This window comes from Astatotilapia calliptera, chromosome 14 (genome assembly GCF_964374335.1).
Source record: "Astatotilapia calliptera chromosome 14, fAstCal68.1, whole genome shotgun sequence".
Taxonomy (NCBI): domain Eukaryota; kingdom Metazoa; phylum Chordata; class Actinopteri; order Cichliformes; family Cichlidae; genus Astatotilapia; species Astatotilapia calliptera.
In genome coordinates this window covers 38,091,137-38,113,645 of record NC_137435.1, presented here as the reverse complement: position 1 = coordinate 38,113,645, position 22,509 = coordinate 38,091,137, and the positions used below count along the sequence as shown (strand labels likewise).

Genomic DNA, 22,509 nt, shown 5'->3' with positions numbered 1-22,509 from the left:
ATATTCATTTACTCTGGCTTTCAGAAACCTGGTTACAGCAGGATGATTATGTTAGTTCAAATGAGTCAAAACCCACGAGTGATGCTAACTGTCAGACTCTTCTAGCACAGGCCGAGGAGGGGGAGTAGCAGCAATCTTCCACTTCAGTTTGTTAATCAACCATAAACCCAGACAGAGTTTTAATTCACTTGAAAGCTTAACTCTTAGCCTTGTTCGCCCTAATTGGAAAACTCAAACTAAATTTATGTGGTTCTTTCACAGAGTTTCTAATTTCTCAGACTTTTTATCTGATTTAATGCTTAGTTAAAATAAAATTCTAACATCTATCTAAATACTGACTATTACAGCCTCAACACTGCATTTAATCATCACCCATCACTTTAATAACACTCTGGATGTTGTTCTGACATATTTACTACAGAGTGAACACTTAAAAATATTTCCTGAAAACCCCCTTTGTCTGATCATTTCTTAATATTATTGAAATATACAGTAAAGGATTTCATGGCAGTGGGGAATGCATTTCATTACAGTAGATATCTTTCTGAAAGTGCTGTAACTATGTTTGAGGTAATAATTCCTCCACTGTTGCCTTATTCTATGCTGAGTAATTACCTAAACTTTACTCTCACGGGTAATGAGGTAGTGTTACTGAGGTAGTGGTTTTACACTACTTACCATTATAAGATAATGCGATGATTAAATCAGCAATAATCCACCTGTGGCTCTGTCGGGCCCCTTCCGGGGGATGGGGGGTCCTCGGACCTCTGGACCAGGGGCTCGGTCCACTCTTGCACAGCTGGCTGCTGGCAGAGCCTGCAGGCACGTCACCGCAGCCCGCTGTAGCTTCTGCATCATGGCACGGCGCGGCTGTAAAGCTAAGAAATAGCCTTTACCTCAAAAATGGTTTAGAGTTCATCAGGTTTTAGAGCTCACAGTACAGAAACAGTATTAATGAAGGTTACAAATGATCTTCTTATGGCATCTTATGGTAGATTCCTCTCTGTGGTGGTTCTGTTAGACCTCAGTTTAGCGTTTGATACTGTTAACCATAATATTTTATTACAGAGATTAGAGAATGATGTACAATTTAAATGTACTACGGTGCAATGTTTTGAATCATGTCTAATTTATTTATGTAAATGTGGAGTCCTCTTCACACAGTAAGGTTCCACAGGGTTTCATGCTAGGACTAATTCTGTCCTCACGTATAATTCATTATACGTGTTTTCCCAAGGCAGTATCATTAGAAGGCATTGCACACATTTTCACTGCTATGAAGATGATACCCAACTCTATCTATCCATGAATCTAGATATCGCACAACAATTGGTTAAAGCGAGGAGTGTCTTAAAGACATAAAGACCTTCATGACCTCTAGTTTCCTGCTTCTAAATTCGGATAAAACCGAGGTTATTGTACTCAACCCTAAAAACCTTGGAAATGTGGTGTCTAAGCAGTTGCTTACTCTGGATGGCATTACCTTGGCCTCCAGTAAGACTAAGTGTCACGGTTTGCGGGGGCAAGCCGTGTGGAATATATATAGGACCAAAAGGTGGCAGCTCTGGTGCAGGTGAGTGTTTATTAACAACAAAAATGCAAACAACAAAGGCGCTAGGAACATGAAACTGAAACCTAAACTGGGTAAACTAACAACACAAACCAAGAATGACGGTGCAGGGAGGTCCGGGGAAATACATACAGGGAGACCGAGGGGAAACAACACAGACGAACCAGCAACTACTATGACAGAAGACACAACTTAAATACACTCAGAGAACACAGGGGGATTACATACAGGTGGGGACACAGCTGGGAGTAATTAACATGACGAGACTAGGGAGGCAAACTGAAAACACTCACATAAGACACAGACCTTCACAATAAAACAGGAACTTACACATGAAAGGACACAAACTAAGAAACGCGGACTAGATACAGGAACACACGGGCAGAACAGTAAACACTAACCAGAGGAAGAACAGAACCAAAATCGCGAAGAGAAAACACAAAACGCTGGGTCAAAAGGACCCAGGATCATGACAGTACCCCCCCCTCAAAGGCTGGCTCCAGACAGCCCAACAAGAAACAAAACAGCCAGAAAAAAACAGAAAACAACCCGACCAGGGCGGGCGGCGGGGGCCCAGGAAGGAGGGCTCGAAGCAAAACAAAACCGGAGCACCAGAAGGCCAAAAGACAAAAACAAAAAACGAGCCCAAAACCAAAAGAAACGAAGCACACCAAAACACAGGAAAAAAACAGAGTCCAAAACAGAAGAGTTCAGAGGGCCGACAGCACAGGAGTCCAAAACAGTTCGGGGGGCCGGCCAGGGGGCCGACAGCACAGGAGTCCAAAACAGTTCGGGGGGCCGGCCAGGGGGCCGACAGCACAGGAGTCCAAAACAGTTCGGGGGGCCGACCGTGCGGACGGCAACGGCGGCGACGTGGATACAGTTCGGGAGGCCGGCCGTGCGGACGGCAACGGCGGCCACTCAGGCGATGGCGGTCCGGGGGCCGGCCGTGCGGAAGGCAGCGGCGGCCACTCAGGCGATGGCGGTCCGGGGGCCGGCCGTGCGGAAGGCAACGGCGGCGCCCAAGTGTCAGGCGCACCGGCCGAGGCTTGGAGGGCACAGGACCAGGCGACGCTGAAGCAGAGGCCGGACCAGGCGTAACAGAAGCACAGGCAGAGGCCGGACCAGACGAGGATGAAGACTCGGATGAAGCCGGACCAGACGAGGCTGCAGCTGGCGATGAGGCTGCAGCTGGCGATGAGGCTGCAGCTGGCGAAGGCTCTGAGGCTGCGGCAGACGAAGGCTCTGAGGCTGCGGCTGACGAAGGCTCTGAGGCTGCGGCTGACGAAGGCTCTGAGGCTGCAGTAGACGAAGCACAGGCTGGAGCTGCAGCTGACGAAGGCTCTGAGGCTGCAGCAGACGAAGCACAGGCTGGAGCTGCAGCTGACGAAGCACAGGCTGGAGCTGCAGCTGACGAAGCACAGGCTGGAGCTGGCGTAGCAGATGGTGGCTGGATGGGCTCCTCGGGCCCTCCAGCTGATGTGGCATGGTGCTGGTGCGGTTCTCCTGAACCCCCAGCTGACGAGGAAGGTTGCTGAACGGGCCCCTCGGACCCTCCAGCGGAGACAGGAGGCTGAACGGGCCCCTCGGACCCTCCAGCCGACGAGGCATGAGGCTGGTGTGGTTCTCCGGAACCACCAGCTGACGAGGAAGGCTGCTGGACGGGCTCCTCGGGCCCCCCAGCTGAAACAGGAGACAAAGGCCGGAGCGGTCCCTCGGACCCTCCAGCGGAAACAGGAAACAAAGGCCGGAGCGGTCCGTCGGACCCTCCAGCGGAGACAAGAGACGAAGGCCGGAGCGGTCCCTCGGGTGGCTGCTTAAACTCCAGGGGTCCAGAATCAGCTGAGGACTGGGACCTAGCCTCTGGGGAAGCCCTGGAGCGGCAAACTGTGCCAAAGGCGGCTGAACTACAAAAAGCACCTTGAGGTAAAATTATACTTTCTCCCTGCATGGAGTGAGTATGTGAGACCACTATTACTGGAGCCAGAGTTACGGGTAGCGGGGGCACTGGAGCTACTGGGGCCTGCGCTACAGGCGGCACTGGAGCTACTGGGGCCTGCGCTACAGGCGGCACTGGAGCTACTGGGGCCTGCGCTACGGGCGGCACTGGAGACTGAGCTGAGGGTGGCACTGGAGACTGAGCTGAGGGTGGCACTGGAGACTGAGCTGAGGGTGGCACTGGAGACTGAGCTGAGGGTGGCACTGGCTGCGGGGGAGCTAACTGGGCTGAGAGTGGCTGCGCGGGAGCTAACTGGGCTGAGAGTGGCTGCGCGGGAGCTAACTGGTGCAGGTGAGTGTTTATTAACAACAAAAATGCAAACAACAAAGGCGCTAGGAACATGAAACTGAAACCTAAACTGGGTAAACTAACAACACAAACCAAGAATGACGGTGCAGGGAGGTCCGGGGAAATACATACAGGGAGACCGAGGGGAAACAACACAGACGAACCAGCAACTACTATGACAGAAGACACAACTTAAATACACTCAGAGAACACAGGGGGATTACATACAGGTGGGGACACAGCTGGGAGTAATTAACATGACGAGACTAGGGAGGCAAACTGAAAACACTCACATAAGACACAGACCTTCACAATAAAACAGGAACTTACACATGAAAGGACACAAACTAAGAAACGCGGACTAGATACAGGAACACACGGGCAGAACAGTAAACACTAACCAGAGGAAGAACAGAACCAAAATCGCGAAGAGAAAACACAAAACGCTGGGTCAAAAGGACCCAGGATCATGACACTAAGGAATCTTGGAGTCGTTTTTGACCGGGATATGTCCTTCAGTGCACATTTTACAAAATTAGGACTGGTTTCTCCCATTTGTATAACATACTCTATCTCATCTTAAAAACTTCATAGTGCCAAATCACCCCAATAGAAGACTTCACTCTCAGACTGCTGACTTACCTGTGATTTCTGGGGTATTTTAAAGTAGAATGGGAGTCAGAGCCTTCAGCTTTCAGGAACTCTAGGAACCACAAGTAAATCAGCAGTCTCAGTGCTATATCGGGGTGATCGAGTACTTTAAGGTCTTTAAGCTAAGACAGACCCTGATTCTTTAAAAACTAGCGCTTTTTCCGTACTGTGATAGGTTATAATTCTTCAAATAAGATTGGGGTCACCTGATCATTGGAGTTTCAGTACAGTCTTTACAGTCTTCACTTTACAATATAACCACCTTAAGGCAACTGCTAGGTTGCCTTAAGGTTCATAAAAAACCTGAAAATCAGGCAATTTTTTTCTAATCAGAGAATACATGTGTACATCATGCATGTGTGCAAGGCAAGGATTTGGGAGCTAACAGGGTATCTAGACCCTCTAATCCTGGTTCTTAGGGTCATCTTATTAGTCCACTTCTTACAAGTATACATAGCTGTGGTAACTTATGCTTTATCTTTCTCACACCTGCTCTGAATCAAACCCATAAATATTTGAAAGCTGGATGAGCAGCAGATCTCTGTCAGATTTTCTTTACCTCTCTAATGGCAGTCAGGTTCACCTTTCTAATAACCCGAATTCCTATTTTTTGCTGTTGTTCTCTCTGCCTCTCTCTGCCTAGCTCGGTTTTCCTGTTTGTTGCTCTGAGGAGATCTTTGTCACCTCCAGCTCCACTTTGAAGATTTCTGTAACCTGAAAGAGAACACGCACATGCCTGCATGTTCTCCACTTCTGTTCTCTTCTTCGTGTGTGGGAACTCGCCTGCCCCCACCCAAGCGCACGCGTCCTTTGGTAGTAAGAAAGATATTTCCTCCTTTTTAACAATTAAGAACTTAGTTCAATTCTCCTGGACCCTTGCTAATTAACTCTCTCCTCCTTTGCAGAGTTCCCGTTAGACCCAGTAAGCTGAAGAACTCATCATCACAGTATTCGTTTCTCTTTTGTAAATAAAGTTTTTCTGCTAATCATAACCATACATTTAAAGTAAATTAACATCAGATTTTTTTCAAATCATAGATTTTACTTCACAGTATGCACTTCATATTTGCATTTCGTTTTTTTAGCACCAAGTCAGAATAGCGTTTTCTTTTTATATTGAGTCATCTAGATCAAAACAGTCAGGATAAATTTGTCAATCACTTTCAAGTATCCTTGGGCAAGATACTAACCCCAAGTTGCTCTCCGATGCATCCGTCGGAGTGTGAATGTAGTTAGAAAGTGCTTCTGAGAATGGGTGTGATTGGGTGCATGTTGTATAAAGCGCTTTGAGTACTCTGGGAGAGTAGAAAAGCGCTATAAAAGAATCAGTCCAAAAAAGAAAAGAAGTAACAGTTTTAAATATTGTTTGAATTTGTTTGAATTCGTTAATGTCCATTTCCACAACCCTTAGCACTGCCTCCTTTTGCACAACACATCACTGACTGCATATCATCCTTTCTGTCTTCACTCACTGTATTCTTTTGCCCCCTATCTGCACTAAAAACTCTCTCACCCTAGGGCCTCTCAGTCCATCCCCTTTCAGTCCTGGCTTCTTTGGACACAGTCTGCAGGCATCAGGTTGTGTATCTGAATGTCACAGTGGACTGTTGGGTGCCATGATGGTTGGATGTGCCGGGAAGCTCGCTGCTACTACTTGCTATGCACTCTGCTGACAATACCTTTGCGTCATCAGACCTGGCACCCTCTGCCAGCTTCACAGGGTGGCTGAAAATTAAACAGGGGCTCCCTTCCCTGCCTGTGGCTCAAGGAAACATATGTGTATGCGTGAATATTCAATTACAGTGGTGTTTTAATAATATAATACAATGATACATGCCGATATGTATGTAAAAGTTAGTTAGTTTAGCCTAAAGCTTGAACAATACACACCAGTGTGACTTATTTCTGTGGCATGACAACATAAACATTATTTGAATGTATTTATGAGGCCTTCTTGTGAAGTGCTAAACAAAACCCTCTGATATCTCTTCATTTTGTCTCCTTTTTCATCTTGCTATATCCACTTGGCTTCTGTAACTTCCAACACTTCTCTTCAGACCGTGAAAAACACCACCAAATTTTGAGGTACACTGACAAAGAAAGCACAAATACACATGCACTCACATGCACACACAGCATGCTTTTAGCTAGCCAGCACAACAAGCCAAAGCCACACTTCACACCTGAGCTAGCTGGCATTTACTGGGTAAGCTCCCACCCAGTTGGAGGGAAGGGAAGAACAACACCTCACCACAGCTAAAACAATCTCACAGCTTTGTGACTGAGGAGGAAAACAAAAACAGCAGTGCAAAAACTGAAGAAAGAAAGAAACAACAAGCATTTACCAAATTTATGGATGTTTAACAGAGAATTGGGTTGACAATTTACACACAGTGTTGGACATTTAATCTGCTACTGGCTTGTAAAGGATAAAGAATCAGCTTTACCTCTCAGGAAGTGGTGTCAAATTTTTCCAGTTTCTATGGGGATGCCAAAGTTGATGTTGCACATAAATAAAAAAAAATCACAACATAGAATGTAAAAATGTGACTCTTATGGTGACAAAGTCGCAAGCGATATCACGCAACCGGAGTTTCACTCAGCTCATTGTTTTGTACAGATTTCCATTGAAAATACCACATTTTGAGTATTTCCTAGGCAAAGATGTAAACACGACATGATATGAAAATTTATACAAAAGCATTGTCTGATAACACAGTATTAGTTTGTTGTTGTTGTTGTTATTATAAAATTGAGTTAAATTATATATTTTCAGATTAATTTACTACTCTTAATTCAAGTCTTCTTTTGTCTTTTTCTGCTTGATTTTACTGTGTTCATGTATGTCTGTGAAGGTTCTCAGTCATCCAGGTTATCTTAGAGAGTTTTCTCCAAGCATGAATTTCAGACTCAGCAACACACTCAGACAAAAACTGGTTCACCCGAAAGACAAAACTCCAAAACACAAACTTAACAATGTGGTGTATGCTGTACAGTGCAGCGAGGAATGCCCAGACCTCTACATTGGAGAGACCAAACAGCCACTTCACAAGCGCATGGCACAACATAAAAGAGCCACCTCCACAGGACAAGACTCAGCAGTCCATCTGCATCTAAAGGTCAAAGGTCACTCTTTCGAGGATGCCAATGTTCACATTTTGGACAGAGAGGACAGATGGTTTGAAAGAGGAGTGAAAGAAGCCATCTATGTCCACTGTGAGCGACCATCTTTGAACAGAGGCGGTGGTTTACGACACCAACTGTCTGCCATCTATAATCCAGTTTTGAGATCCCTCCCCAGACACCTTAAGGCCCACTCACATCCTGGGCCATCTGACCTCAGGAAATCGCATGATAAGGTGGGGCCAGGTTTCACAATGAACTCACCCGAAACCTTGGCTGATTGGGACCCACACCCAGTTTCACACCTTGGCTCAGGCGATTAGAGGATCATCAGGGGGTCCTTTTGTCCCTCTGTGGGGGGATACTCCCACTAGGTTTATATCTGGGACTCTCCACCATTTGACCTTAGAACTGAAGAAGCTTCTCGGATGAGAGGTGAAACGTCTTCAAGCAACTTAAAGAAGACCAGACGCTTTTCTTTGCAAGCTGTGTTCATGTATCTTCATGCTTGAGTTCTATTACTTCCTGGAATACGTATCATCTTCTGCATCTTTTCTTTTTTTCCTGCTTTTTGCATCTTTTGTTGTTTTAGTTCCTGTTTTGGATTCCCATCTGTATGGTTGCCAAAACTTTTTTTATGTACATTTTTAAGTTCTACCTATTCTCAAATTTATTATTAATAATAATGGATTGCATTTATATAACGCTTTTCAAGTGTCTGTGTCCCAAAATCCAAACTGGAAGCTGGTTCCACAGAAGAAGGGCCTGAAAACTGAAGGCTCTCCCTCCCATTCTACTTTTAAATACTCTAGGAACAACAAGTAAGCCTGCAGTGTGAGAGCAAAGTGCTCTAATAGGGTGATATGGTACTACAAGGTCATTAAGATAAGATTATTTGATTATTTAAGACCTTATAATAATAATGGATTGCATTTATATAGCACTTCTCTAGGCACCCAAAGCACTTTACAATTCCACTATTCATTCACTCTCACATTCACACACTGGTGGAGGCAGCTACAGTTGTAACCACAGCTGCCCTGGGGCAGACTGACAGAAGCGAGGCTGCCACCCTTCTGGCCATTACCAGTAGGCGGTAGGTGAAGTGTCTTGCCCAAGGACACAACGACCGAGACTGTCCGAGCCGGGGCTCGAACCTGCAACCTTCCGATTACAAGACGAACTACCAACTCTTGAGCCACGATCGCCCATAATGTTATTGTTACTCTTTGAAGCATAGCTGCCAAGAATGAGCTTGTCATCTAATCAGAAGGGCCATGTTGAAGTGTCCTTGGGCTACTGAACCTCATATTACCTTGATGCATCAGTTGGAGTGTGACTGTGTGCATGAGTGCTCAGATATAGTAGAAAGGTGTTATGTAAATATTAGTCCAGTTACCATATGCATTTATGGTCCTATGTCTCCTTTAGTTGATTCAGTTTTTGCTTGACCTGACCTTGTGGGTTTTTGTTTTTCTGTCTTATGTCCAATTTTCCTGTCATTAACCCCGAACCTATCACAACAGTTATAGTATAAAGCGAGTAAAATTGAACTGAAATGTACCTGTACTTTCTCCGTCCATCTCCTGCACTGCAGCCACCGCTTAGAACAAGGAGCCCAGAATGACATCCCAGCACAGGACAAGGGGAGACTGGGACCATAAACACCCAACAGGATGATCAGGGAGGCGGAGGCAGCTGGGAACAAGGGGAACAAATCAGGGATATTGAGACAGGGGAAGCGAAACTGAACACAATTCACATGAGACAAGGGAGTGACAAAATAAAACAGGAAGTCACACACATTGAGACTCAGACAAGGACACACAACCTTGACACCAGCATGGGATAAACAAACATGAGAGCACACGACAGACTGGGGAGAAGCTGAAGCTAAAGTAAAGAGCACTATATAAGAGCCAGTTTGACATTTATCTGAAGGGGACTATAAGATACTGAGCCCAAAGTTGCATGGATCCATCACACACATCTATCGCAGTATGAATGTGTGTATCAATGTGTGTGAATGTTAATTTTCACTAACAGTTTCTTCTGCTTGGGCAAAGAAAAATGCTTGTATGAATGGGTAAGTGAAGCATGTTGTAGAAAGCGCTTTGAGTATTCCAATGGAGTATAGAAGTGCTATATAAAAACAAGTCCATTTACCAGTCTTGGACCAACCATCACTGTTTATAATTAAGAACACAAAAAATCCTTATATACATTTAAATCTTAATTTTTAGATCACATAATATGCATTTATGACCAATTTGACACTAATTTGTTTCCATACAGTTCCAGGGAACTCTAGTCCAACTTATAACTCATCATTCAATGTCTTTAGCACCAGATGATTTTGGGTGACTTTGTTAAGGTCAAAGTATTTTTCTTGCAGCTTCTGCAATGAGTTGAATGTTCACATGACCTCCATGGCCCAGGACATCTCCAAACCCCTCAAAATGGATGTGAATTGCATTTCCCACTCAGCACTTCATTTTTATATCTAGCCCTTGAAAAGATGACGACAGAATGTATTAGAACTTTTATGCAATGGTTTGAAGAGAATGAGATGTTAAAAATCCTAATAAAATACTTGCTTCGCGAGTTCACCATAACCACAAGAGGTACTCGATGTACCTGTGTTTTAACTGTGTTCATTCTTTCTTTTTTCTGCTAGTGCGTTCAAATAAATTATTGCAAGGATGGGGGAAAAGGGGCACATGTAGGGTAGGGTTTGAAGGGATTGTGGAGCAAGGACATATGGTAGAAACAAATGAAAAGTTGAAGAGCAGAATCAGATGGCGATAAGGAAAAATGTATGGTTTACAAACTGTCACGGATTGCCGGGGCAAGCCGTGTGGAATGTAGGAAGGACCCAAAAGGCAGCAGCTCTGGTGCAGGTGAGTGTTTATTAACAGGGGTGGGTAAGTACAAACAGCGGTGGCGACAAAACATGAAACTGGAAACCTAAACTGGGTAAACTAATAAGACAAACCAGAACGAGGATGCAGGGAGGTCCGGAGAAATACATATGGGAAGACGCAGGGAGACCAAGGGGAAACAACACAGACGAACCAGCAATTACTAAGACAGAAAATACAACTTAAATACACTCAGAGAACACAGGGAGATTACACACAGGTGGGAAACACAGCTGGGAGTGATTAACATAACGAGACTAGGGAGGCAAACTGAAAACACTCACATAAGACGCAGACCTTCACAATAAAACAGGAACACACGGGCAGAACAGAGTAAACACTAAACAAAGGAAGAACAGAACCAAAATCGAAGAGAAAACACAAAATGCTGGGTCAAAAGGACCCAGGATCATGACACAAACAAGCAGAGATATAGAATAAGAGAAGGGCAAAGGTGGAATACCAAATAGAAGAGCTTTGGCCTATGGAGGAACATTGTTAAAAACAGAGCAAATTGAAAATGTAGTCACACTTTTGTTATAAAATTCAAAACTGATTAAAAAAAATTAGCTATACTTTGCATCATCACAAAGGTACTAAACATTCATAAATGAATCAGATTTCACTCATCAAAAGCCAAAACTATCATGCTTTCAGGGAAATATAAACAAATTAACGAATGTTTTTCAGGGAACAATTCCATTGCGCATAGTAGCCTGGTAAAATTTTTCATGAGCATCAATGAGAGAGTTGTTAAGCTGAAAAAGAAGTCTTATCTAGCTTGTCTAGCTTGTGGGCCTTTAGAGGCATCTGGCAGGTACCAGCAGGCCAAGCAGACCACAGGCCCTCGTAATGGCTGAATCAAAAACTGCAAAAGAGGTTTGGTAAGACCATGGAACAAGACTCTTAGTTGACCATCAGGTGACTTAAGAAGGGGAAACAGCTTCCTGTGCACACTTTATATGGTGGGGTTGGAGTGCTGGTGTCCTAAATGATATTGTCAGGTGATGGAAGGAACTTTGAGGATATTTTTGATTGTCTGTGTGACATAGTGATAACTTGCCATAGCAAGTACTGTAACAGGGAGCAGTCCAAGCATTTCAACAGCCAGCAGCTCAGTGTTGTCCAAGAGTACACCAGATTTCAATCACAACTTGTGCAATCCCTTGACATTTCTTTTTGCTGCTCAGATTAACATCCCTATACCTGAGGTCCTGAAGTCATGTACGGTCACATTATGGACCTCGAAATGACTGTTTGTCAATGTCTCACTATAACACTGCAATGCTCCATGAAGCACATCAAACTGCACTCACTGTGTTCCCTCTGGTCTTTATAAGCTCACCAAGCTCACCCATATTATTGTCCAAATTTCTCACATTCACTATGATGATTGCTGGAACAGCTCCAGCTCATTCCTCAGTAGCTCCTCTGGGATTACAGGCCAGGCAGTAGAAAAGTCAGCACGATCAGCTGGAGAAGATTCACTGTTGCCAAGAGTGTAGTGTGAAAAAAAACCCACTAGTACACTTGTAAAACCTGACTTTCCATGTTTGGTGAAACAATAACTAGCCATTTCACCTTCACAAACCATGATGATCAAGAAAAATCTAATGTTTTTAGTGACAAAGTTGGAAAAAACAAATAAGGGAGGTACAGGAACTGTTACAGCTCGCATCATTGTCCATGCTCAAAGGCAGCATTTGACAAATCATCTGCCTCTGCTTACAAAAATACTAACAAAGTAAAGTGAAGTGAATATTCAAAGGTTTTATTAATAATGAATAGCGGTGAAAGATCAAGGAACCAGAACATAAAAAAGTAAATGTACAGTGATACCAGAGACTCGTGTAGAACTACTCCTTCCTGACAACCTGGACTCGAAATCCATCACTTGCAATTAGAAACAAAATGAGGTGAGCTATTGCTGACAAACACAGATTGACCCACTCAGGCACAGACAATAATAAACAATGTTTTTTTTCTTTAGCTTTTGTTGTCACCACTCTCCCCGTCTCCTTTTCAGTTGTGGATGGGGATGTTTGGATTGGGGTAGAATGGAGGGGAGGACTGCAGTGGAGTGGTTGGCGAACAAGGTCTTTCTGAGTGCTAAAATGATAGTTGTTGTGTGATGTTTACAATGGCCTCAGAATCGGAGCAACAAATTACACTGTCAGGGACACATCCATGCAGGATGAAGAGGAAGAGAAGCTTCAAATGTTCACCATTGACCACCTTCAATGGTTGGTAATACAAGAGGTGTGGCTGCTCCTATTAAAATGTGTCTCTGAATCAATAAGAGGCATAATTAGAGTTGTTAGAGTAAATTATAACATGGCTATTATGTGACTATACAATGTTGCTCTGTAAGCTGTTATTACAGGGGTAGAAGCTTTGTGTTTGTTTATGAGTGTGCATGTGTGTGTGTGTGTGTGTGTGTGTGTGTGTGTGTGTGTGTGTGCGTGTTTCTTCGTCTGTATGTGCATGTGTGAGACAGAGCGTGAGGAGGATTTGGGTTGGGAAGTCAGTTAGAGATGCAGGATTAGATGTGATAGTTGCTTTTTTCCTACTGTAATTACCAGTCCTTTTATTGACAGAATGCTCCTTTTTCTCTAGCTTTTGTCTAAACTACAATTTCCTCCATTGTACAGTAGTAATTTTGAAGTGTATTTCAGCAGCAGTGGTACCTCTTTTTCAGTGTTTCAAATTGTTGCTATCCTCATCCCAGCGTAAGCTACACCCAGCACACCCACACATCATAAAGCCACTGCTTAATGATGTTGGTGGATATTTATCTATCTATCAATTCAATTTTATTTATACAGTGCCAAATCACAACAACAGTCCCTCAAGGCGCTTTATATTGTAAGGTAGACCTTATAATAATACATATAGAGAAAAGCCCAACAATCATATGACCCCCTATGAGCAAGCACTTTGGCGACAGTGGGTAGGAAAAACTCCCTTTTTACAGGAAGAAACCTCCGACAGAACCAGGCTCAGGGAGAGGCGGGGCCATCTGCTGCAACCGGTTGGGGTGAGAGAAGGAAGACAGGATAAAGACATGCTGTGGAAGCGATACAGAGATTAAGAACAGATACGGTTCAATGCAGAGAGGACTGCAGATGAGCTGCATACAGGGCTGAACTGGGACAAAAAATTGGCCTGGGCATTTTGACTAGAGAGCGGCCCACCATTATAGGAAAAATCATAAAGCCTTTGAATGAAAATGAACACTGTTGTGACAGTGATGTATACTGTCTTGATGGTATACATGTATCAATCTATCAATCGTTTGTTGTAAGACTCAGATAATTGCTTTTTAAAAGTGAGACATTTTAAATGAGAATAAGAAAGAAAAATATTTCTTTGTGCCCCCTTTCCCTGTTAATGCCCTACCTGCCCCCCTGGCAAAACTTTGCTAGACCCGCCCCTGCACAGTTACCAGCTGTCAGCGACATAAAAAAGGATCCTGGTGTTATTTGTCTCTCAGAAACAGTTCATAACTTCCCTTCAACTCATTCATGTCACCTGAAAGGTAAACCTGTTTCTCCATCACCTGTTCAGCTCTGATGATTCAGTAAGGACATCTCCTGGTTTCATCTTCATGTTTCCCTCTCACCAGATAAGCAAACCGATATAATGACCAGCAGCTTTACAGCTGTGGCTCCAGCAAACATCAGCTGATACTAGGAATTAATATTAAATAAATTCTTACAACAGCTGATCAAGCTTAAACGTGCTGCTGTTGTTTAGCGCAACCTCCGCTGGTTTCTTCTTTCTGGCGCGAAGTGGGCGATAAACAAACAAGAGAGGAAAGCTGATGAGCTGATCATTGATCAGTTTCATGATTGAAGTAGAAACAGGAGAGAGAGGGTGAGAGAATAACAGAAGAAGAGGCAGCTGTGCAGCGTAAAGACGCAGAATAAATCCAGCTTTGTGTGTTTTTCATTCTAGCTGAAGTCTGGGACAAACTGCGTTCATTTTCACAATACAATACAATACAATTTTATTTATATAGCACATTTAAAAACCCGAAGGCACACCAAAGTGCTTCACAATAATATGGAGAGTCAACATAAGTCAATAACAGGGTACAAATCGGGCACTAGCACAGACAGGATAGAGGCACTAACAGACCAGGAGAGTTAGATAAATACAAAATCTGCTAAGAAGACAAAAACAGCAGTAAAATTAATAAAAAATAATACATTTAATAAAATCTAATAAAAGATTTAAACGTTTAAAATGTAAAAGATTTAAAAGGGTATTAACTGGTCAGGAAAGCCAAGTCAAATAGATATGTTTTTAATCTTGATTTAAAGGATTGGATAGAATCCAAGGCTCGAATAGAAGCAGGGAGGCTAATCCAAAGGTTGGGTGCAGCTGAAGCAAAGGCACGATCGCCTCTGGTCTTCAGTCTAAATTTAGGTTGGGCCAGGAGTAATTGACCTGATGATTTTAATGCACGACAAAGAGTGTACAAATTGAGGAGGTCAATGAGATAGCTGGGCACAATGTTATTCAGGACTAGGGATGGGTATCGTTTAGGTTTTATCCGATACCGGTGCCAAACCGGTACTTTTGAAATGGTGCCTAAACGGTGCTCGAACCGGTGCTTAAAGAATGGAGAACACAGACTTTGTCCAAAAACCTCTCATGTTCAGCTGGTTTTTGTAAAAAGATAACAATGTTAGCCTTTTCTGCAGCTATAGGGCATATATGGTATCACTCTTGGCTGGAAGCAGTGCTTAAACAATGGAAAAAAGCACAAACTTTGTCCAAAAACCTCTCATGTTTAGCTGTTTTCCACTTTTTCTTTGGTCATTTTAGCCTTTTTGGCCAGGGTGAAGGGAGTATCTGCCATCAAACAAGAAGACAGCCGCATGTAGCTATGATGATGTTTGCTAGTTCACCTTACATGCATTAATGTAATAACGTGGTTAGCCTTACTCGAGGTAAATTACACACAAACAACATTAAGCTACTGACCCAGAGAAGAACGGCTGCTGCTGCATCATCATCTGTCATAATTTCTGCTACACTGGCAGGGCTAGGGGCCAGGACTCTATTCTTCGGGTTTTTGGGGGATGTTGCTAACTCCGGGTCCAATAACAGGCACCACACCCGCAGTAGACGTGCACGGTGTGAGATCTCACAGCAAGCTATCAAATACGGCGCATTTCTCGGCTTAAAAAAAGCCGCTATGTGTCGCCAGGTGTTTCATCGGATTTGAGGTGTTACCTCCTTTGCACAGTATCACAGTATCAGCTTAAAGCACTTGTTGCAGCCTGCTTAGTATGCATATTTTGCTGTGAAGTACAGCCAGACTTTTGACCGCTTTGCCTTGTGCATTTTTAATCTGTAGCTCTGCTCTAAAAGAACGTATGTACCTGGACCCGCCAACTATCCTCGGAAACGTAAAACGATTGGCTAGAATCTAAGGTGTATCACAGCTCAGGAAAAAAAAGCACCGAAATAAAGCACCGGAATGTGCGCTGCTTTTCGGTCTGGTTACTACCGTTTATGTCAGAACTGGTGCCATCATGGCACCGGATACCGGTACCCATCCCTATTCAGGACTTTAAAAGTGAGTAGCAAGATTTTAAACTCAATGCGATATTTGATTGGTAACCAGTGTAGATCAACAAGAGCCAGAGTAATAGTGTAATTTAGCCATGGTTGATGAGAAGTTCTGGGACATTTCATCTTTATAGGGGCCACAGTATCTAAGATGGAACAACCGGTGGATAACATAGCGTTGGCAAAATCATCAACCAATGGAGGTGTGTAACAGTTTGTATCAGTGAAGTCTGGATCAAAAAAGGCAACGTTTAGAAAGGTTGTAATGAAGTTAGCCACAGTCTCAGAGTTAATGATACGTACAGGGCGATGACAGCCTTTAGAATTTAAATCAATTGCACATAGCTCAACATCAAACATGCATGACCAAAAAATGGTCAGAAATACCAGCATTATCAATGTCCATAGTACAAATATCCAAAGCATATGAGAGGACCAAATCTAAGGTATGACCTTTAAGATGAGTTGGTTCCCTGACTCACTGTGTAAGGTTAAAAGAGTCAATTAGGGCAAGAAAATCCTTGGCTAGGGGGTCATCAGCAGAACAAATATGTATGTTAAAATCTCCAGTGATAAGAGCTTGGTCATAACTTAATAAAAATGAACCTAAGAAGTCAGCAAATTCACAAATAAAAGACCTATTATATTTAGGTGGTCGATAAATCACAGCACATAGAATCGTTGGGGGTCCGGCAAGCTTCAAAAGTTGAACCTCAAAACTAGAATAGGTAGGAGAGGGCAGTTGCCGAACTTTAAGTTTGTTTTTAAAAACAGAGGCCACGCCTCCACCTCTTCCCGAGGGCGTCGGTGAACTGAAGAATACACCATCCGGAGGTAGTAGCTCTGAAAAAGAAGAGGACTCACCAAGACGAATCCAAGTTTCAGTCAATAATAGAGCATCAAGCCGAGAGGTGAGGAAGAGGTCATTTAAGATGAAGGTTTTATTCACCAGCGATTTTGCGTTTAATAAAGCCATCCAAGAGATCGGCATCTTATCTTTGCTGGAAGCACGTCTTAGCTGGCTTAAATGCCTGTGCCGTACAACATCACTGGGGGACCCAATCCAAACACGAACAAGCAGAGAGACTACCGGAGAAACCGGACAGGTTTGTTTACCGACCGGACAGATCCAGCGATGGTTGAGCAGCCTGAAGGATGATGGATCCCGAGCGGATGGAAGTCGTATAATCCCCGCGGTGGTGAGGGAATTAGCTGCAGCTGATGCTTTAAGGGAAGCCTTTAAGCAAACCTGAAACCCACTCAGTTTGCCCCGCTTCCTATAACGCTTCTTAGGCGGGGAGCAGAGAGGGGAACCGTATGAACCAGTAGAAGAGATGATACGTGGAAAGGTAGCGTCCCCCAAATTCCAGCCTTGATCCAACCCAGCATAGGGGGGAAACGAAGATTTAACAGAGTATCCCGGTCATAGGTGATTAATGCATAACCATCTGGGGTGCATAGTGCCAGAAAGATAACAAATAATAAACAAATATCAAGGAAAAGAGATCGACAACAGAGACGAGGACGGCCTGCCGTACACACTGGCGCCATCTTTACTCGATACGAAATGCGTAATATTTTCTCTGAATATGAGACGATTATGTTTTTTAGGGGACAGTTGGCAACTCTAATAATTAACATTATGAGCAAAATAAAGTTCAACATCAGTAACATAGCACCCACCCAGCTGTATAGAAACCCCGTCATGCTAGTTAGCACGCAGTACGAAAAAGTCAGCATAAGGAAAATAAACTCCAACTAAACTTGGTTTATATCTGACCCAGATAGACTGCAGGTCATAACTTCTTACCTGAAGTTCAGTTCACCTGACACTCGGACGGGCGGCCGCTTCGGGTCTCTCCTCTTGCCTCCACTTTCCCTCATCCACATCTCCAAAAACCACACGAAGTAACGAATAACGAGCCTATCTAAATCCCAGTAACAAGTAACGCATTCCTGATTTTGGCATAATAACTAGTTACCGTGCTTGTTACCACAATAATAACTTAGTTACTGTAACACGTTACTTAATTAGTCCCAACACTGCACGTGACCAATCACATTGTTGTGATGTCCCCCTTTTGTGCCTTTGAAAAATACCGACTTAAAAAAATATACTTCACTTGCGAGAAGAGAAATTGCTTCCAGGAACTTTAATTCTTTGAATTTCAGGATACTTTTCTTTAATAAACGGTAAGCATTATACATATCGTCCTTACAGAGGCAGTTTCTCTTCTCGCAAGTGAAGTAGATTTTTTGAAGGCGTTTGTTTTTTTCAAGGTTGCGGATGACGTCAGGAGAAGGTGATTGGTCACTTGCAATGTTGAACCTGGAACAACATTATTTATGATGACGAGGGAACAACACCAACATGAGGATATCAGATCGTCCTAGAGATAGTGTCTGTCTCCTGAATTCAAACTGGAAGCTGGTTCCACAGAAGAGGGGCCTGAAAGCTGAAGGCTCTGCCTCCCATTCTACTTTTAAATACTCTAGGAACAACAAGTAGGCCTGCAGAGCGAGAGCAAAGTGCTCTAATGGGGTGATATGGTACTACAAGGTCATTAAGATAAGATTATTTTATTATTCAAGACCTTAATAATAATAATAATAATAATGGATTGCATTTATATAGAACTTTTCTAGGCATCCAAAGCGCTTTACAATTCCACTATTCATTCACATACTGGTGGAGGCAAGCTACAGTTGTAGCCACAGCTGCCCTGGGGCAGACTGAAAGAAGCGAGGCTGCCATATCACACCATCAGCCCAACACCAGTAGGTGGTAGGGTAAAGTGTCCTGCCCAAGGACACAAAGACCAGGACAGAGAGAGCAGGGGGATTGAACCGGCAACCTTCCGGTTACAGATGAGCTTCCCAATCCCCTTAGCCACGGTCACCCCCACCTTATATGTGAGGAGCAGGATTTTGAATTCAATTCTGGATTTAACAGGAAGCTAATGAAGGGAAGCCAAAACAGGAGAAATCTGCTCTCTCTTTCTAGTCCCTGTCAGGACTCTTGCTGCAGCATTTTGGATTAACTGAAGGCTTTTCAGCGAGTTTTTAGGACATCCTGATAATAATGAATTACAGTCGTCCAGCCTGGAAGTAATAAATGCATGAACTAGTTTTTCAGCGTCACTCTGAGACAGGATAATTTGTAATTTTAGAGATGTTGCACAAATGGAAGTAAGCAGTCTTACATATTTGTTTAATATGTGCATTGAAGGACATATCCTGGTCAAAAATGACTCCAAGGTTCCTCACAGCGTTACTGGAGGCCAAGGTAATGCCATCCAGAGTAAGAATCTGGTTAGATACCATATTTCTAAGATTTTCAGGGCCGAGTACAATAACCTCAGTTTTATCTGAATTAAGGAGCAGAAAGTTAGCGGCCATCCAGGTCTTTATGTCTTTAAGACATTCCTGCAGTTGAACTAATTGGTGTGTGTTATCTGGCTTCATGGACAGATAGAGCTGGGTGTCATCTGCATAGCAGTGAAAATGTATGCTATGTCTTCTAATGATACTGCCTAAGGGAAGCATGTATAATGTAAACAGAATTGGTCCTAGCACTGAACCCTGTGGAACACCATAATTAACCTCAATGTGTGAAGAGGACTCTCCATTTACATGCACAAACTGGAGTCTATTAGATAGATATGATACAAACCACTGCAGCACAGTACCTGTAATACCTACAGCATGTTCTAATCGCTCTAATAGAATATTATGGTCAACAGTATCGAACGCTGCACTGAGGTCTAGCAGGACAAGCACAGAGATGAGTCCACTGTCAGAGGCCATAAGAAGATCATTTGTAACCTTCACTAAAGCTGTTTCTGTGCTGTGATGAGCTCTGAAACCTGACTGAAACTCTTCAAATAAGCCATTCCTCTGCAGATGATCTGTTAGCTGTTTGACAACTCTTTCAAGGATGTTTGATATGAAAGGAAGGTTGGAGATTGGCCTATAATTAGCTAAGACTGCTGGGTCTAGAGATGGCTTTTTGAGTAAAGGTTTTACTACAGCCAGCTTGAAGGCCTGTGGTACATAGCCGATTATTAGAGATAGGTTGATCATATTTAAGATCGAAGAATTAATTAATGGCAGGACTTCTTTGCGCAGTTAGGAATGGAGTCTAAAAGACACGTTGATGGTTTGGAGGAAGTAATTACATACATAGTGAGGAGTTAAAATTATTAACAAGATGATCGACCTCTGTTGGAGTAGCGTTCAGGTAGCTGCTCTACTCAATCTGTGGCTTGTCTGACCCTAGCACTTGTGTGGCACTTTACTCGAAAAGGCATGGTTTTGGAGCAGAGATTTCTTTCTTGCTTTGTGATTTAAAATTCACTTCACTGTGGACACTGGTGTTTTGGCAATTACCAGTTCATGGTTTGCTTCAGCCTTGGTAGTTCCTGGGTGGTTCCTGAACATCCCAAGCTTGTGACAGTCCTGGGTCATTTGACCCAGTGTTTTGATTTTTCTTAGATTTTTTATATTCTTTGTTTATGTTTAAGTCTCATTTAGTTATCTAAGCTCTTTTCTATTTGGCCTAGGTTGACCTGTTATAGTTTATCTATTAGATTCCTCCTGTGTCTTCATTCTGTCACGAGACTGAGTAGTCTGTACCAAACTGAACTCAGGCGCAGGACCCAGACAGAGACAGCAGGTGGTTTAACAATATTTATTTGACTGAAGCTCTGGAGATGTGTCAAAAACAAAGCAATAGAATGTGGAGCGTGACTTGGCGTGACCTGGGAAACGTGGCCAAGGGAATGCAGAACTAGGGCGAGGGAACGAAGCCTGAGATGCAGAGTGGAGCTGGGCAGGAATCTGTCACACTGAAGAGAGAAGACAAGAGTTAGGGAGGTAGTGGAGATAGCCCTGAAGTGGAAAGTATTGAGTGTAGCAGTCTTACTTGCAGTTGGGGACACAGAGGATTCAGGGGTGAATCCAGGGGTGCAAGGGCTACCTGGGATCTGGGGCCCGTAGATGGCAGGAGGGCAGGCAGGTGAGGCACGGAGTGATTCTCAGAATGATTGTTTGGTATCCTGAGTCTGAAAGTAGAGTGTGAGCTGAGGGTTTGAGCCAAGATGAATCCAGGAACTGTAGAACAAGAAAGTTTCATTAGTAAGGTAAACACCAAGAGAACTTGAAGCATGAGGGCTGGTTACTAACATGGGTTGCTGACAAACTGGTGGGGAAAGAACATCAGCGTGTGGCTTAAATAACTCTGGTCTGATTGCTTGCAATTGGCTCCAGGTGCGCAGAAACTGGAGGAGGCCCTGCCCAGGGGCGGATCCCAGGTAGGTTAAGGAGCCTCATGGAAATCTCAGCCACCCACCATGACACATCCCCTGTGTTGAAGTCTCCCTCACCCTATAGGTGTTTCAGCAATGTCTTTGTCTCCCATCTCCTCCTCCTGTTTACATGTTATGTGTGTTACGCCTTAGCCATCATGTTCTGTTTGTGCTTTGTTATGTCCATGTCTCATCTCCAGTCCTCTTTTCCCTTTGTATGATTTTACAGTGTGTGTGTCCCCGTTTGTCCGTCATGTTCAGTCCACATCTGCCTAGGTTTCCTGTTTTATTTTGACAGTCACGTGTTTTTTGTGTTCAGTATGTTTAGTTGTGCTTTCCTTGTAGCATCACGTTAATTTGTACTAGCTGTGTTCCCCATGTGTTTCCTCTTCCCGTGATCACCTCCTGTCTGTATATATTGTAAGTTTTCCTCCGACCTTTGTCATCGCTTTGGCTTTTTCCCTGTGGCTCTCCTGTGTCCTTCCAGTGTTTCCAAGGTTGAACTGATGATTTTGATACTCGATTGTAATGGAAAATGACCAAAACCCAAGTTGAGTAGAGTCAAGCCTCTTCGAGTCAAACTGAGTAGGTACCAGTGGAAAAGGGCCATTACTGTTTTACCTCTCTCCTGATTTCCTTTGTATATAGTGGTTTAGATTCAGTGATCAGTAAGGCCTGTTGCAGCTGATTTTCAGCCTATTTCTTGTATAATTTAACCTACCACAACCTTTTTTTAATGGTTCCCCTTATTTAATATTGGTTTCTTGACAGCCACCCTCACAACAAAATTAATTCTGAGTCTTTGATGAATTAACTGACTGGCCAGAGGCATCTCCCAGATCCTGTCATTTCTTTTTACATGACTTTCAGATACTGTTATATGTGCTATGGATAGTTTTTTTTAGGTGTAACACGTCTTCTTCCACTTATCCAATTTTGTTAAATATTATCAAATACAAATTGCACTCCATGCAAAGACATGTTTTGAGCTAATATCCCTTTTTGGTGCAGGAATACTATATTATGCCTGTCAAAATTTGTCATCTTGGGCATATTTCTGACATTCTG

The 22,509-nt window shown here is 43.4% G+C and overlaps 2 long non-coding RNA genes across 2 annotated transcripts in view; both read right to left on the bottom strand.

Moving 5' to 3' along the window:
- LOC145420224 (uncharacterized) overlaps positions 1-22,509 on the bottom strand; it is a 306,663-nt gene that overhangs the window by 171,269 nt on the left and 112,885 nt on the right. The window lies entirely within an intron of this gene.
- LOC145419943 (uncharacterized) overlaps positions 20,812-22,509 on the bottom strand; it is a 34,397-nt gene continuing 32,699 nt past the window's right edge. Inside the window, exons 3-4 of the long non-coding RNA XR_013901199.1 lie at positions 21,060-21,247; positions 20,812-20,982 (exon numbers count right to left, since the gene is read on the bottom strand). This is a non-coding gene — a long non-coding RNA (uncharacterized LOC145419943). The remainder of the gene's footprint in view (positions 20,983-21,059; positions 21,248-22,509) is intronic.